Below are 15,669 nucleotides of genomic sequence, written 5' to 3'. Positions count from 1 at the left end.
ATCAGAAAGTGGCAACTGGATTTCAAGTCCTAAATAAGAAATGCTCAGTAATCTAGAGTTAGTTTATATTTTAAGAAGTACTGTTCTGAGGAATCCACAAGAAATGCAGTCGAGTTTTTCTTAGTGGCTGTGTAGTGGCATTTAGTTAAGGAACACTCTTTCCTGGGGCAGTGTGGACTTCATTGGCACACAAAGGGGTTAAATCTGTTAATCAGCTCATTGATGCTGATGGTAAAGTGCTGTAGAGTTCAATGGCTGGAACAGGACAGTCTTTTTCCTTCCAGTAAGAATGAGGATGGAGAATGGAGGGGCTTTTTTTAAAGTAGTTCCAGCACCGTGTCATTTGTAACTGCAAAATATAAGAATAAGATGAATAGACCAGGAAGGCTTGAAAACTTTGTTTAACACTTAATTGAAACAATAAATCCTTCAAAATGACATTACCCAGGCCCCTGTAGTGATGCCTCTGCTTCCAGGTGTTGAGAACGGAGCAGATTTTGGGCACAAGGTGCGAGGGTAGCTCAGCCCCGGAGCGGCGGCGAGAGGGCAGACGTGTTGCAGCCTGGTGGCCGTGCTGTGGCCAGGAGGGACCCCAGGCATGCTGAGACTCGCCCTCACCCCGTGGGGGTACCAAACTGGTGCTGAGACCCAAGTTTGAGTGTCTGCTGAATGAATGGCAGCTGCTGGGCAGGGAAGTCGTGCCGGATGAGGCCCTGGTTGTACAGCCTCTAGCTTGCAGGTGGGCTGCCCTGGCTGCTCACTGCCCATCCCTGCATCCCAAGGATGCTATCAGTCGCAGGTCTTATGTGGTGTATAACAGTGCCAAAACCCAAACCCTTCTGTTCGGGTGAGCGAAGTTCAGGACGGCTTCTTCCTTGGGAAAGCGGTGTGTTTCTAAACATTTGTATCGTCAGATACTGCTTATGTTGATTAAAACATGGAAAGGGCAAACAGTACACACTCATTTGTGTAAAACTGCTAGTAATAAACTCTACACTTTGAAACCACTGTGCACTTGCGCGGGCTCTTGGAGGCCCTGTAAAATCCTGCTGTGCTGATGAGGAAGCTGAAGCCTGAAGATCCGGCTGCAGAGTTACTGAAGGGAGTTGAAATGTCCTTGGTTGCTGTTCCTCCGTCTCCATCCCGGTATCCCCCAATCTCTGAATTGCCACGGCTTCTCCGTAGGTCTCTCACAGGCGCGTGCAGCATCTGGCTCACCTTCCCCGGGCTCCTCCCCTCCCAAAACCCCCGTGTGATGATCAGCCAGCGCTGCCCTGCTCACGGACTGGGGTAAATACCACCCTGCAGGTGCTTGGTGACTCACTCAAGGCCCCAAGCTGCAAACCCCTTTGCACTTTCGCTCTGATTTTCTTCCGTGAGGAAGCAGGTTTTTGTAACTGTGCCTGCAGTTACCTGGGCTGGGGAGGGTGAGCTGCAGGTGGTGGGACCTCCAAAGGTTGCTCCTGCAAAGGTGCACCAAGCACAGCTGTCAGGTGAAGATGATGAGTGATGGGAGGGGTTCCTTCCCTTAGTGGGTGCAATATAACCAACTTTTAATTAAAGCAGCAGCGGTAGATTATTAGGGCAGATAAATACTGCCTTGTTACAGCCCTCTTGGGTCGTATGTAAGCGGTATTCGTTTTAGAAAGGATGAATGAATAGTCAGTGTGAAGGATAAAGATCAGCATTGTTAATCACTCTGGAAGTCTTCCGTGGGAAAGTGTAAACTCACGAGGAAAGATACTGTCCATAAATGTCATTTAAATATTTACCTAACTTGGGGATAAAATTTTGATATTAAAGGCATGCAAATACCAAGTCATGTTTGGGCTCCTGTCAGAGATATCTAGGACCTGTACAGCTGAGGTTGGCCAGTGCTGGGCTGTATTTCCACGTAATACTCTGCTAGCAGTTACAAAGAGCTCTTCTCCAACACCATCTATGAAAAAAATTGTTCTTGTCAAAGTGCAGATAAAAAAATTGGAAACTTGGGAGACCATATTTGCTTAAACTTTTGTGCTTTGGGTGGGGTTAACTCTTCACTTCTGCTGTCCCTGGGTAAGCAGTTTCCCAGTACAGAATCAAATCATAGAATGACATGGGGTTAGAAGGGACTTCTAGAGATCACCTAGTCCAACCCCCCTGCCAAAGCAGGTCCACCCAGAGCAGGTTGCGCAGGAACGTGTCCAGGCGGGTTTGGAATGTCTCCAGAGAAGGAGACTCCACCACCTCCCTGGGCAGCCTCTTCCAGGGCTCTGCCACCCTCAAAGTGAAGAAGTTCCTCCTCATGTTTAGGTGGAACTTCTTATATTCAAGTTTGTGCCCATTTCCTCTTGTCCTGTCCCTGGGCACCACTGAAAAAAGACCAGCCCCATCCTCTTGACACCACCCTTGAAGTATGTATAAGCATTGATCAGATCCCCCCTCCGTGTTCTCTTCTCTAGACTAAAAAGACCCAAGTCCCTCAGCCTTTCCTCGTAAGGGAGATGCTCCAGGCCCCTCATCATCTTTGTAGCCCTCTGCTGTACCCTCTCCAGCAGTTCCCTGTCCTTCTTGAACTGGGGAGCCCAGAACTGGTCCCAGTGCTCCATATGGGGCCTCACCAGGGCAGAGCGAAGGGGCAGGATGACCTCCCTCCACCTGCTGGTCACACACACAGTAGCTGTTATCTAGGTGAGGGCCCTGGTGATTGACCATCCACTTGCAGTTTGTGGCTGTTGATAAGTCTGCAGGGTGAGAAAGACTGACTCCAGGTGGGAAGGGGTGGGTAAATAACTGGAAGTGGTAGGAAATGTTCCTGTGCTGGTCCTTGATTTTGTAATTCTCGCAAAGGTTTCTTCTGTCCTCTTCCAGCTCTCAGATTGTGATACAATCCTTGAAAAACAATCTGTGTGCTTTCATGTAAATGCAATGAGGATGAGCCTTTGAAAACATATCTTAGCTGATGTTGATGAATAAACAAACTTGGCCAGAGTAAATCTTTTCATCTAACTTCAAGAGCCAAACTGTAGTGAAGTAAATATAGATGTACTTAATGGGCTCCTTTCATCCAAATACATAACAAACCCTCCAAAATAATGCAAACAAATCTAAAATGTATTTTAAAGTGCCTCTTTTTTTTTTTTTTTTTTTGGTATTGGACCAGGTTAATCTAGCCAGGCTGGGACAGGAGCGGGATTGCTTCCAGAGGTGGGGAGGTGCTGGGGTGTGTGCTGGGCTCAATGGGAAGGGGTAGAGAGTGCGCTCTTCTGTGATTGCTCTGCAAAAAAGCCAGAAGAAAGTGCTTGTTCCATGTGTGGTTTAAAACACATTATTTGATGAGCTTCTCTCTGAGCTCATCCCTTTGGAAGGTATCTTATGGATGAGGCTTGGAGTGGCAGGGAGACCTGCACTGGCTGCTGTCTGCTCCCCCTCAGCCTGTCTCCGTGCCCCGTTGCTGAGTCCAGGCTGCACCGAGGGAGCCCTTCCAAGCATGGGACAGCTGCCAGCTCACCTTGGGGACAGCCTGCGTGTGACATGCCACCACTTGGCCAGCCTGGGGGGCTTGTTCTGCAGGGCACGTCCTGGCTGTGCCCCAGCCTGGCTCCTGGGCTCACTGAGTTCTTGAGTTCACTGTTAGCGGTGACCTCAAGGCCATCGTGACAGCTGCTGTAGACACAGTCATTGAAATATGACTGCGGTGGTGGCGTGGACTTTGGCAGCATCTTGTTGGTTGGAAGCTGTGGGAAAGAGCAGCTCAAAGAACAGGTCTGCAGATCTGGATGTTCACTGTGTGACAGTGGATATGGTTTCATTTCGAGACTTGCAGGATGGCTATTTTCAATAACAGGGTTTAGAGTCTAGAGAAGAGAGAAGTCTAGAGAAGAGAAGACGGAGGGGGGATCTCATCAAGGCCTATAAATACTTAAAGGGAAGGTGTCAGGAAGATGGGGCTGATCTTTTTTCAGTGGTGCCCAGGGATAGGACAAGAGGAAATGGACACAAACTTGAATATAAGAAGTTTCACCTAAACATGAGGAGGAACTTCTTTCCTTTGAGGGTGGCAGAGCCCTGGAAGAGGCTGCCCAGGGAGGTGGTGGAGTCTCCTTCTCTGGAGACATTGCAAACCCGCCTGGACACGTTCCTGTGCAACCTGCTCTGGGTGGACCTGCTCTGGCAGGGGGTTGGACTAGATGATCTCCAGAGGTCCCTTCCAACCCGACGTGATTCAGTGATTCTGTGAAAGCATGCTTAGCAAATACAACCATCCGGTTTCACTGTCTTTGCTTCATGAAGAAGGCCAGCGTGTAATACTTGTATTTCCCATGTCACAGAAAGAATCTTTGGGTCTTCTCTTTACCCAGCACAGTTATAAAACAATTTTACTTTCAAGACAGGCACTTTACTTTGGAGAGGATAAACCCTGTTCTGGAGAAAAAAGACAGTAACTTGGTCTTGTCTTTTCTTAGTAGGGTAAGTTCAGGTCCATTTCATTCCATTGTGGAATAAAATTCCATTCAAAGCTGGGTGATATGCTTATAGGATTTTAAATATTAGACTATTTAGACAACTATGTCAGCATAATTACAGAAATTCTCCATTGTGAGCGTTCTCTTTGCTGAGATCTTGATGAGTGGGAAATCCTATAAAGAATTATTTCCGTGAGTGCTGGAGGAATTTTGTGAAAGAGCTTTAAATCTCGCAGACTGTTGTACTTTAAAAAACACAACCATGATTTACTGAAGTCGGGATTCGACTCACTATTTGACACCACGGAGGGTCAGACATCCAATTTAGCTTGTGTCTGGTCGTGTTGTGCCCTGTGTACAGGAGTGAAACGTATTAAAAACTGTTCAGCTTCGGCTGCGTTCCTCTGGGGATTTACTCATAAATAATTGATAACCCTCTGAAACAAAATCTCTTCATTACTCTGCGGTTTGCTCATCTCTTACCTCCCGCGCTCATTGTTCTGGCGGGTGGGGCGACGAGATGGAGGCGCTGCTTTAATGAAGGTGTACGTCAGCCCCCGCTGCTCTTTTCAAAAGGTCACCCAGCTAAACAGTGGCAATGAAATGCATGACGAAAGAAAGAGATTTTTATTGTCGTACGGAGATCTGCGGCATTCCAGTGCGTTAGAGGAGCCGCTTAGCTGCTGCGTTTAAGGTTTTTTTCTCATCCTAGCGTAGAAGCAGCACTTGTGATGAATTACTGAATCAATGGAATGTTTGCATCTCCTGCACTGCGGGATAGGGCATCAAACCAAGGGCTGTTTGATGTCCAGTACCAATTACAACCGTGGCATTTGGGCCTGATCTTTCAAGATTTGACTGTGGGTAAGTATCCTCGCTCAGGCTGCTGACTGCAATGGGACAAGTCTTTGTGGGCAGTGGTTTCTCATCTGAGCAAGGATTTGCGTGATTGAGCTCCTGTTTACCAGACATTGAAGTGTAGTGATGAATTTCCTTTCCTGCAGAAAGGAAGAGCCGTTCTGTTACCCACTGACTTAAAGTATATTTGAGTTGATCTAATAAATTCGCATTTTAATGGAAGAAGTGTCTTACTGTAAGATCAGTTCATCTTTCTGATGACTTGATTGCTTTAGAGTTATTAGCCAAGTTCTGTAGCGGTTTTAAAGGTGTTAATACTTGCTTGCAGTTTAATAGCCCTAACTATTGCTAATGTACAGGAAATGTTCCCATCACATCATTGAGAGAGAACTCTAACAAATCTTACAGCGATTTTAATGTGAGGTTTCCGATATTACTCTTGTTTAATGGAAAGATAAAGGGTGTAAAGGCTTTGTCAGTCTGCTGTTTCCAGATAACAGCACTTTCTATGGAGTAAGATGTAAGTCCCAGAGCACTGATCCCAGCTTTCAGCTTCAGGATTCATTGCTCAAGCTCTTCCCTTTCTACCTGGCAAAAATGTGCATCTGTGGTGTTGTCTGCATTTAAGTCTGCCAAAAAATACAGATATCAATCAAATCAAATGAGAAAAATTTTCTGAAATAATAGTGGCATTTTGCCTGATACTGGAGAAAAGTGGGCTTTCACTCCTTCTTCTATAAACCAAAAGATTAAGCTTGCTTATAAAGGATTAGCAGAGCTCTCTTCTGTTAATTCGTAGTGGTGTAGTCAAAATGCCTGATTCTACATCAGTGGAAAATCCATTAACAATCAATGGGAATTTTGCAGCTGAAGCCAAAGGGATTAGAGACTCGTCGTTGGAAGTGACTGAAGGAGAGAAAGACCTGGATATGCTTGTTCCCTCATGGCTGTGGGCCACAACTGAGTTGTGGCCAAGAAAAACAGCAAAGGAAAATCTTCAGTTGCCCCAGGCAAGCTATTTCCAGAGATGTATGAAGGGGTTAGTGCCACCATAAAGGGCTGTAGAGAGACCTTACCTGGGGTGCTGCTGACAGGGAGTTGGTACTCACGTTCCAGCAAGATGATTTCAAAGTGGAAGAGGTACACAGAAATAGATGACCTGAAGTTCTCTTGTAGAGATTGTGCTGTGGTGAGGGAGAGTTAATGAGGAGGTTCAGATGTGCCATGGAAGCAGGAGTTAGGAAGAGCAGTGGAAGGGGGGTGCAGATTTGGGGATGAGTGGTGCAGAGGAGCACTGGTGCCAACACCACCCTCTCTTACCTGCTGCCATGCAGGCTGCCACCCAGGAAGGTTGGTTTAGGAGACTGGAGTGTAGGAGATGCAGGAAGAAATTGTTGAAGAAATTGTTGAAGAAATTGCTAAAGAATTTGATACTGGATAGTGTTAAGGGTCATTTCCTAACAAATTGTATTGCCTGTAGAAGTTTCTTCCTTTAATAAATAATAGCTACTTTTCCTTCTAGTAGAATGCATAGATCGATGGTCAGACTGTTAGAGCTTGCAAACTATAATAAAACCTGCAGTTCTGCACTTAATTTAGTAAGGAATATTCACCAAGCATGTTCCAAAATATAATTTCACTTTCTTTTGCAATGCTGTCATAGAGCTTAGCTTAAAAGTAGTTCTGATCCAGAGCCTAGTTGTGGAGAAAGGCATGACCTCTGCTGCAACGTATCGTAGCTACTTTTCCTGGGAGAGAAGCTAATATATCATCACAGAAAACTATTCAGAGTAAAGATTACACTTTTTACAGTGATTTGGTAAATGTATTGTTTTGATCCATTATAATAGGCAAGATGGTGTCATTTAGTTTGTCAATTACAGAGATTAAATTAATTTCATTTTCCTTTACTCTTGTTAAGTGCAAAATAATTGAGTACACATCATGGAAGGTTGGGGCTCTCTTCTTTGTAGCTTCATCATTTATTAGTCTCATACATTAGATGAGAGGCTTTATAGATCTGCTCGCCTAAGGAAAAAGAAGAAGAAAATATACAGAGGCCAAACTAGGTATGCGTATTCTGTTTCGCACTTTGAGGTACTGTCAAATATTGCCTCATTTTTAGTGCATTTTGTGAGAAAGGAAGCTGATTTTTCCCCAGAACCATAAATTGTGACCTAATGCTTAGTCTGAATAAGCTCGTATTTGGATAGGCAAGGTGGCTTGTGCCATTCCTCCCCCTCACACTCTTCATGTCAGGATATAGCGTTGTAGCCAGACAGGCAAAATAAACTACAAATGAGCATGCTGTGAAAAAGGTATGTTTTGGCGCTCTGTTGACCATCTTAATTGGCTGTCCCAGTTACAGGAGGAAGCCGTTTGTGATGTGTGCCTTCCTCTAATTTAGCCCTTTCAGAAAATGTTTTTGGCCTAATGCAGGCAGCGGTGCAATAACAGCTCAGCGGTGGCAGAAGTGCTCTTACCTTCATGTAGCTGGAGGGGATTTGAAAATTGGGTATTTCTCTCCATCTCTGCAGCTCCAAGTAGCCCCAGCACTGCCAGCCATGGATTAGTGAAATAAATCCCTCATGTTCATAGTGAAGTGGAAGATATAAAGAGCATTTTCTGCCTTTTTTCCCCCTTTTAATGTGTCATTTGCTAGCTGGCACGGTGACCTCCATTTTATGATTCTTGTGATGGGACTTGTCACAGAGCTTCTCTGTGTGGATTAATTCATCACTCAAGGGAGTAGTAGCATGTGACATTATCCATGTGGACCTGAGATAAACTGTTACCTATAGACCTCCTATAATGAATCTGTACTTCAAATATTATCTGTTAATGCAGTTTGATTTTTCTAATATAATTTTCTTTCCTTTTTATTTTACCTGTTTTCTTAACTGTGTCCTTGGTAGTCAAAGGGGATGCATACATATAGTCGCCTTTTGGTGTTACCAGTGTAGCTGAATTTGGAAAAAAATATTCCTGGCAAATTAGTACATGAAATCTGCCAATGCATTGGGAAATGTTTTATGCTAGTTATATAGAGGTATTGTATACCTCAGTTTTCCAGGCTGTCTTGGTGGACAGTCTGTCAAATCTTTTAAATTGTTGTTCCAGTCAATTTTATTGACTGAAGTGAAAGCAAGAATTAATTTTTTTTTTTTCCCATTCTTAACATGAAGATTTAATTTCCTACTCTTCATTTACATTTCAGGATCAATTATGTATTTTAATTTGTGTGAGTGAACCCTGAAGGCCTTACTCACTTTTGACTCTGTCTTTAATTTTCCTTACGAAGTCCATCTCAGTTCTGGAAAGCACATACACCAGGAATTGATTAGTGCTAACAGGTAAATTGTAGGGAAAGACGGGATGCCTGGTTCTGGTTCTGGGAGTGTGTTATTGTGTCAGCTCTGACCAGTTATGATGAATTGATGGATGCCGGTTTCCAGGTGATTTCTGTTACCATCCTCCTCAACAGGTTTGGTTAGAAGCAGCCCGAGAGAAGTACTGGAGAAAGCAAACTGGCCCAGAAGCAGAGGATTGATTTCCCACCAAAATGGGAGGTCATTATTGTGAGGAAATTAGCTAAATTATTTACTCGACAAAGCAGGCAGATAGCCAATAACTCAGCATTTATGTGTTTCCCATTTATTCGGTGCCCAGGCACAGCCTGCACAAGCGAGGCGGTGCAGTTTGTTCCCGACTGGCACACCACCGCCTGTAGTTGTGCTCAGTGTTGAGCAGCCTCCAGAGACAGCCTGAGTGGCCTGGGAGGAGAAGTCTGGTCTGGGAAAGAAGTGATGGGACCCCCCAAATTCCCGCGGGGGTGTGGGAGACAGCCTCGCTGGAGCTGCCTGGCCACCTCCTGGTTTTCAGCACCTGCTGAGGTGCTGGCAGAGCCTGGGCTGTGGAGCAGCAGGACTCCTCTCGTAGGGGTTTTCTGGGCGCAGGCAACCTGAGGGTTTCATCCCCAGCTGTGGACCACAGAGCCCGGAAGCGCTGGGGTCATCTGGCACCACAGGATGTGGCTCCGTGCAGAAGCGAGGTGGCCTGAGGAGCTGGTTGTGGCTACCTGGGATCACAGAATCACAGAATCTTCATGGTTGGAAGGGACCTTTGAGATCATCGAGTCCAACCGCAAAAAAAAAAAAAAACCGCAAAAAAACCAAACCCACCAAACAAACAGACACAAACCAACAATCTCACCAAAGCCAACGAGTTAGCCATTTTGGCGAGCCAAAGATGCCAAAGCCCCTGAGGTTTGGACCTCATGGTTGGCAGTCTAGGAAACTGGAAACTCTTGGTGGATTTTTTCACTTCTTTGCTTCTCCCAGCTGTGGGAATTACTGAAGTATTAGTTCTTGGACAGTGGTAAAATTAGCGCAAATTGTCAGTTTTAATCAGCGGTAGATAATATTTCATTAAAAATGCAGTAGCCAGGAAAACTTGTTTTCACTTGGTTTTCTGAACTAGAAAGAAGTTACACATTGCAGTGCCGTGATTCCCTTGGGAAGGAGAATTTCCAAGACTTTGTATTTTCTGTGTTCTGCCTGGCAAGATAACGTGCCCTGCTCCACAGAGAAGTTGTATTTTCTACGTTAAGTATTAGCCTGCATAATTAATTACACTGATGCTTAAAAAAAGCAACAGCAGCTTTAAGCAGAAAAGGCTTCCTTTCACTGGATTCTAGAGGAATAAAATAAAATAATTAAAAAACAAACAAACAAAAAACCCCAAACAAAACCACCAGGAATTTCTGTGCTTAAGCTATCTGTCAATAGGTAGTAATCAATTTTCGGAGGTGTAACTCTGAAATGTTAGTGTTCATCATTTAACAAAGTCATCCTCCCTGCAGTTCATCAGCAGCTGGCACTGAGAGAGACTGAATTCAGAAAAAAATAAGCGTGAAGATTGCTGTAGGTAAATGACCAGAGCTAAGCGATTTATACCTTTTAACCACCTAGCTACCTAGTTTTATTAACTTTCCGAGTACCTGTGGTGTGTGTTGGTATCAGCCTGATTTTATGCAGCTAGGAGCAATCTCTTTAGGACTCTAAATTTTAAGAAAGCAAACTTCCAACTCTTCAAGGAGTTAGTAAATAGGACCCCGTGAGAAATGGCCCTCAAGGATAAGGGAGCGGAACAAAGCTGGCAGATCTTTAAGGACGCTCTCTATAGAGCACAAAAGATCTCAATCCTGACATGTAGGAAATTGGGCAAGGAGGGCAAGAGACCACCATGGTTGAGCCGTGACCTGCTGGTCAAACTAAAGGGCAAAATGGAGCTACACAGAAAATGGAAAAAGGGACAGGCATCCTGGGAAGAGTATAGGGATGTTGCCTGGCTGTGTAGGGATGAGGTCAAGAAGGCCAAGGCACAGCTAGAAATTAATTTGGCGAGGGATGTAAAAAAAAAAAAAAAAAAAACAAGAAAGGTTTCTACAGGTGCATTAACCAGAAAAGGAGGGTCAAAGAAAACGTACCCTCCCTGATGAGCAACAGTGGGGAACTTGTATCAACGGATGAGGAGAAGGCGGAAGTTCTCAACAACTTTTTTGCCTCAGTCTTCACTGGCAACCCCTTTCCTCCTAGCTCCCATGTTGATGGCCCACAAGTTAGTGACCAAGGTGACAAAGTCCCTCCCACTGTGAGTGAAGACATAGTAGGTGATCAACTGAGGAACCTGAAGATATACAAGTCTATGGGACCTGATGAAATACACCCCAGAGTCCTGAAGGAACTAGCTGATGGAGTTGCCAAGCCACCTTCCATGATATTTGAAAAGTCGTGGCGGTCAGGTGAAGTCCCTGCGGACTGGAAGAGAGGAAACATCACACGCATTTTTAAAAAGGGTAGAAAGGAGGACCCTGGGAACTACTGACCTGTCAGCCTCACCTCCGTGCCTGGGAAGATCATGGAACAGATCCTTCTAGATGCCATGCTTGGGCACATGGAGGAAACGGAGATGATTCAAGATAGCCAGCATGGCTTTACTAGGGGCAGGTCCTGCCTGACTAACCTGGTGGCCTTCTATGATAGAGTGACTAGGTCAGTAGATAAGGGACGACCTATGAACGTGATCTATCTGGACTTCAGTATGGCCTTTGACACGGTCCCTTACAACATCCTGCTTGCCAAATTGGAAGGATACAGATTTGATGGGTGGACTGTTCAGTGGATAAGGAATTGGCTGGATGGTCGCACGCAGAGGGTGGTACTCAATGGCTTGAAGTCCAGATGGAGAGCAGTGACAAGTGGTGTCCCTCAAGGGTCCATCCTGGGACCAGTACTGTTTAACATTTTTATCAATGACATGGAGGGATTGAGAGCACCATCAGCAAGTTTGCAGATGACACCAAGCTGTGTGGTGTTGTCGATACACTGGAGGGACGGGATGTCATTCAGAGGGACCTGGACAGGCTGGAGAGGTGGGCCCAGAGGAACCTCATGAGGTTCAACAAAAGCAAGTGCAGGGTTCTGCACCTGGGCCGAAACAATCCTTGTTATCAATACAGCCTGGGGGATGAGGTATTAGAAAGCAGCCCTGAGGAAAGGGACTTGGGGGTGCTGATGGATGAGAAGCTGGACATGAGCAGGCAATGTGCTCTCGCAGCCCAGAAGGCCAATCACATCCTGGGCTGCATCAAAAGAAGTGTTGCCAGCAGATCCAGAGAGGGGATTCTGCCACTTTGCTCTGCTCTGGTGAGACCTCCCCTGGAGTACTGTGTGCAGGTCTGGAGCCCTCAATATAGAAAGGACATGGACCTGATGGAGCGGGTCCAGAGGAGGGCCACGAAATGATCAGGGGGCTGGAGCACCTCTGCTACAAGGACAGACTGAGGGAGCTGGGGTTGTTCAGCCTGGAGAAGAGGAGGCTCCGGGGAGACCTCATAGCGGCCTTCCAGTACCTGAGGGGGGGCTACAGGAAGGCTGGGGAGGGTCTGTTTACAAAGGCCTGCAGTGACAGGACGAGGGGCAATGGTTTTAAGCTGGAGAAGGGGAGATTTAGATTGGATATTAGGAACAAGTTCTTTACTCTGGGGGTGGTGGAACACTGGAAGAGGTTGCCCAGGGAGGTGGTTGAGGCCCCTTCCCTTGAGATATTCAAGGTGAAGCTCGACGAGGCCCTGGGCAACCTCGTCTAATTGGGGGTGTCCCTGCTGACTGCGGGGAGGTCGGACTAGATGACCTTTGGAGGTCCCTTCTGGCCTGGACCAATCTATGAATCTATGAATCTCTTGCAAAAAAAAAAAAATATATATATATAAATGAGTGCTATTAAGTCAGTCATATGCTACAGAACAAGGTTTTGGTGTCAGGGAGAAGTGCAGTGCTGCTTTCTCTTGCTGCAACTGGTGTTTCCATTGAGCAGTAGAGAGGTGGTGTGGCTGAAGGCACACACTGCAAACTTAAACCTTGCCTTTTCCTCACTCTCCAGCATGATCCTCTAGTGGATTTTTGTCCCTCAGCCGTGGCAGTTCGATACAGGAAAGGGTTAACTTCCAAAAGCATAGTCTGGCAATTCAGTGTGTACCGAGCTTTAAATTAGGGGATGCTGATGCAGTGCAGGTTGCAAACTGGAGCTTGCAGGTGGATGTAGCCAACATGGGATTGAGGACCACAGGTCGTTTATATCCTGACAAAGAGTCTGGCTTCTCGTGGGGCAGCTGTAACTGTGGTGAGCCCCAGCTGATCAGCGCTGTGTCCGGGGGATGTCACCTTTGGCTCTGCTATGGAGAGCAGCTAGGAGTTATTCCACATCCCAGATTTGAACTTGTGAATGGGAGGTACCAGGAGTGAGGGGAAGTGCAGAGTCCTGCCCCTGGGGAGGAACAACCCCAGGCACCAGTATGTGTTGGAGGCTGACCAGCTGGAAAACAGCTTGACGGAAAAGGACCTGGGGGTCCTGGTGGGCACCAAGTTGAACATGAGCCCCTGCGGCAAAGAACGTGAATGCTACCATGGACTGCATCAGGCAAAGCATTGCCAGAAGGTTGAGGGAGGTGATCCTGCTCATCTACTCAGCACTGGCGAGGCCACATCTGGAGTGCTAGGTCCAGTTCTGGAATCCCCAGTACAGGAGAGACATGGACATACTGGAGGGAGTCCCACAAAGGACTATGAAGATGATTAAGGGACTAGAGCATCTCTCTTACGAGGAAAGGCTGAGAGAGCTGGGACTGTTCAGCCTGGAGAAGAAAAGACTCAGGGAGAATCTCATCAACGTGTAGAAATACCTAAAGGGAGGCTACAAAGAGGACAGCACCAGCCTCTCTTCAGTGGGTGCCCAGTGACAGGACCAGAGGCAATGGGCGCACACTGAAACCCAGGAGGTTCCCCCTGGATATCAAGAAACACTTTTTCACTCTGAGGGTGACTGAGCACTGGTACTGGTTGTCCAGGGAGGGGGTGGAGTCTCCATCCTTGGAGATACTCAAAAGCCACCTGGACATGACCCTGGGCAACTTGGTGGCCCTGCTTGAGCAGGAGGGTTGGACCAGATGGCCTCCAGAGATCTCTTCCAACGTCCACCACTCTGATTCTGTGACAGCATCAACTGCACTGTTAAGCCACTGTGCTGGATGGGTTATTGGACCAGCTCTGTGCCAACTCCTTTGCAGACAGACTTTTTTTAAGAGAGCCTGTTCTAAAATAACAATTCTTTAGTTTGCTCTTTAAAAACTTGAAAAAGATTATCCATTCTCACCGAAAAAAGGATAGCAGCATATTCTTGGCACCTTATGCCTGGTTCTCAGTTCGCTCCCACTTTTTCACCTTCAGTTTTTAAAACAGAAAGATCTCTTCTATGCTCCCTGGATTGTACAGTAGGCACACAGGATCTGTCATTGTCTCCTGTTCCTGCAGGATGTGTGCAACAGAACAGTTACTTCACCTCAGTTCTGGCCACATATGTGAAAAATAAGGAAAAATCTCATTCCTTGCAGTGACTTGAGCCTGTAAATGTTGGAAAAATAATGTTTATGGTGCAAGCCTCTTGTCTTGCCTTCTCTAAGTATTTCCTTTCCTATAAAGCCCAGTTCCTACTAGCTCCGTTTCTGAGCCGTTTGTAGCTAGCGTTGTGTCCCTTGGACCTCCACAGAATAGCACATGAGGTGCTGAGCTTCGCCCTCCTTCTAACAGACCTTAAGCGGTCTCATAGCCAAGGCTCAAGGCAGGAGACTTTTATCCACACAAGCCTACAGAGAAGGCTTTTGTTGTGAACCACAACGGTACGGTGTGCCACTGTCTTTCTTTCTTCTGGCACGTTAGCAGCTGCTGCGAAACAAACCCCGCCAAATGTGCCGCTTTTGATGCACGCGGGAGCAGTGGAGCTGTTATTGGTGACCTTAGCCTTCTCGTTTGGGCTTGCAAGCTAATTCTGTATTAATTGCAGGCATTGCTTTAATCTTCATCAATAGGCCAGCAACAGTAGAGTTACCTTTTGCTATTGATATGCCATTTATTTCGTGAGTCTGTTTGCAAAATAAAGACTGAAGCATTTTTCATATAAATTTACTTCTTACTCATGATTTTTAAAATTCGCAAAGAGCCTGATCTTAGATATACTGGTGCTGCCTTCTCAGTGTAAATACTATTGCTCTAGTGCAATCCTTGGAGAACACAGGAGGTTATCCAGGTCAGGCATAAAGTTTTTTGAGGTGAAAGAGGAGCAGCCTTAATGTAAGTTGTTTGATTTTTCCCAAAGGAAAAGGAGAGCTCCCATTTTAGGAGAGGATGAAATCCAAGCCCTTACACAGGTTCTCCCCGATTAAAGGCATGCACAAGAACTTAGGTACTGTGTAAGATTTGAGTATACTTAGAATATCAGAGACTTCAAAAGAGAAACAGCTGCACATATGATAGAGTGGCTAAGACCTTAGTGAGCTGCAAAATGGACTAAAGTTTCTTCTTTTAAAATCTGACCTGGGAAGTGGTTGTAGACTTAGGTAGGAACAAGTTTAACCAAGAGAGATATTCCTTCCTACAGAAAAGAGATTTTATTCTTTGCTTTTAGTAGTTAGTCAGTGGTGTGTGAAGAGAAAATGCTTGGGAGGATTGGAGTTCATATGGCATTTTAATTCATTTTTAAATATTTAGGAAGGTTCAGAAACAAACCTCATTGTTACCCAAAAGGTTGCAAAGGTTGGCAGGTCAAAGTGTACATGAACAATAGCTATTGAGAAGACTTCATGATAGCTGAAAATGTAGATTCCTTATCGTTTTGGAATTTGCATGTTCATACCCCATTGTGGCTTCAGAGGGATTATACATGCAAACCGCTGGTGTAGAGAGAGGTGACTGCGTGGATAAAATGACACTTGGTGCTACGTTTGCTCTTTATTATACAAGAGATACAT

Source organism: Numenius arquata, chromosome 3, assembly GCF_964106895.1.
Source record: "Numenius arquata chromosome 3, bNumArq3.hap1.1, whole genome shotgun sequence".
Lineage (NCBI taxonomy): Eukaryota > Metazoa > Chordata > Aves > Charadriiformes > Scolopacidae > Numenius > Numenius arquata.
Note: the sequence above shows the minus strand (reverse complement) of the source record.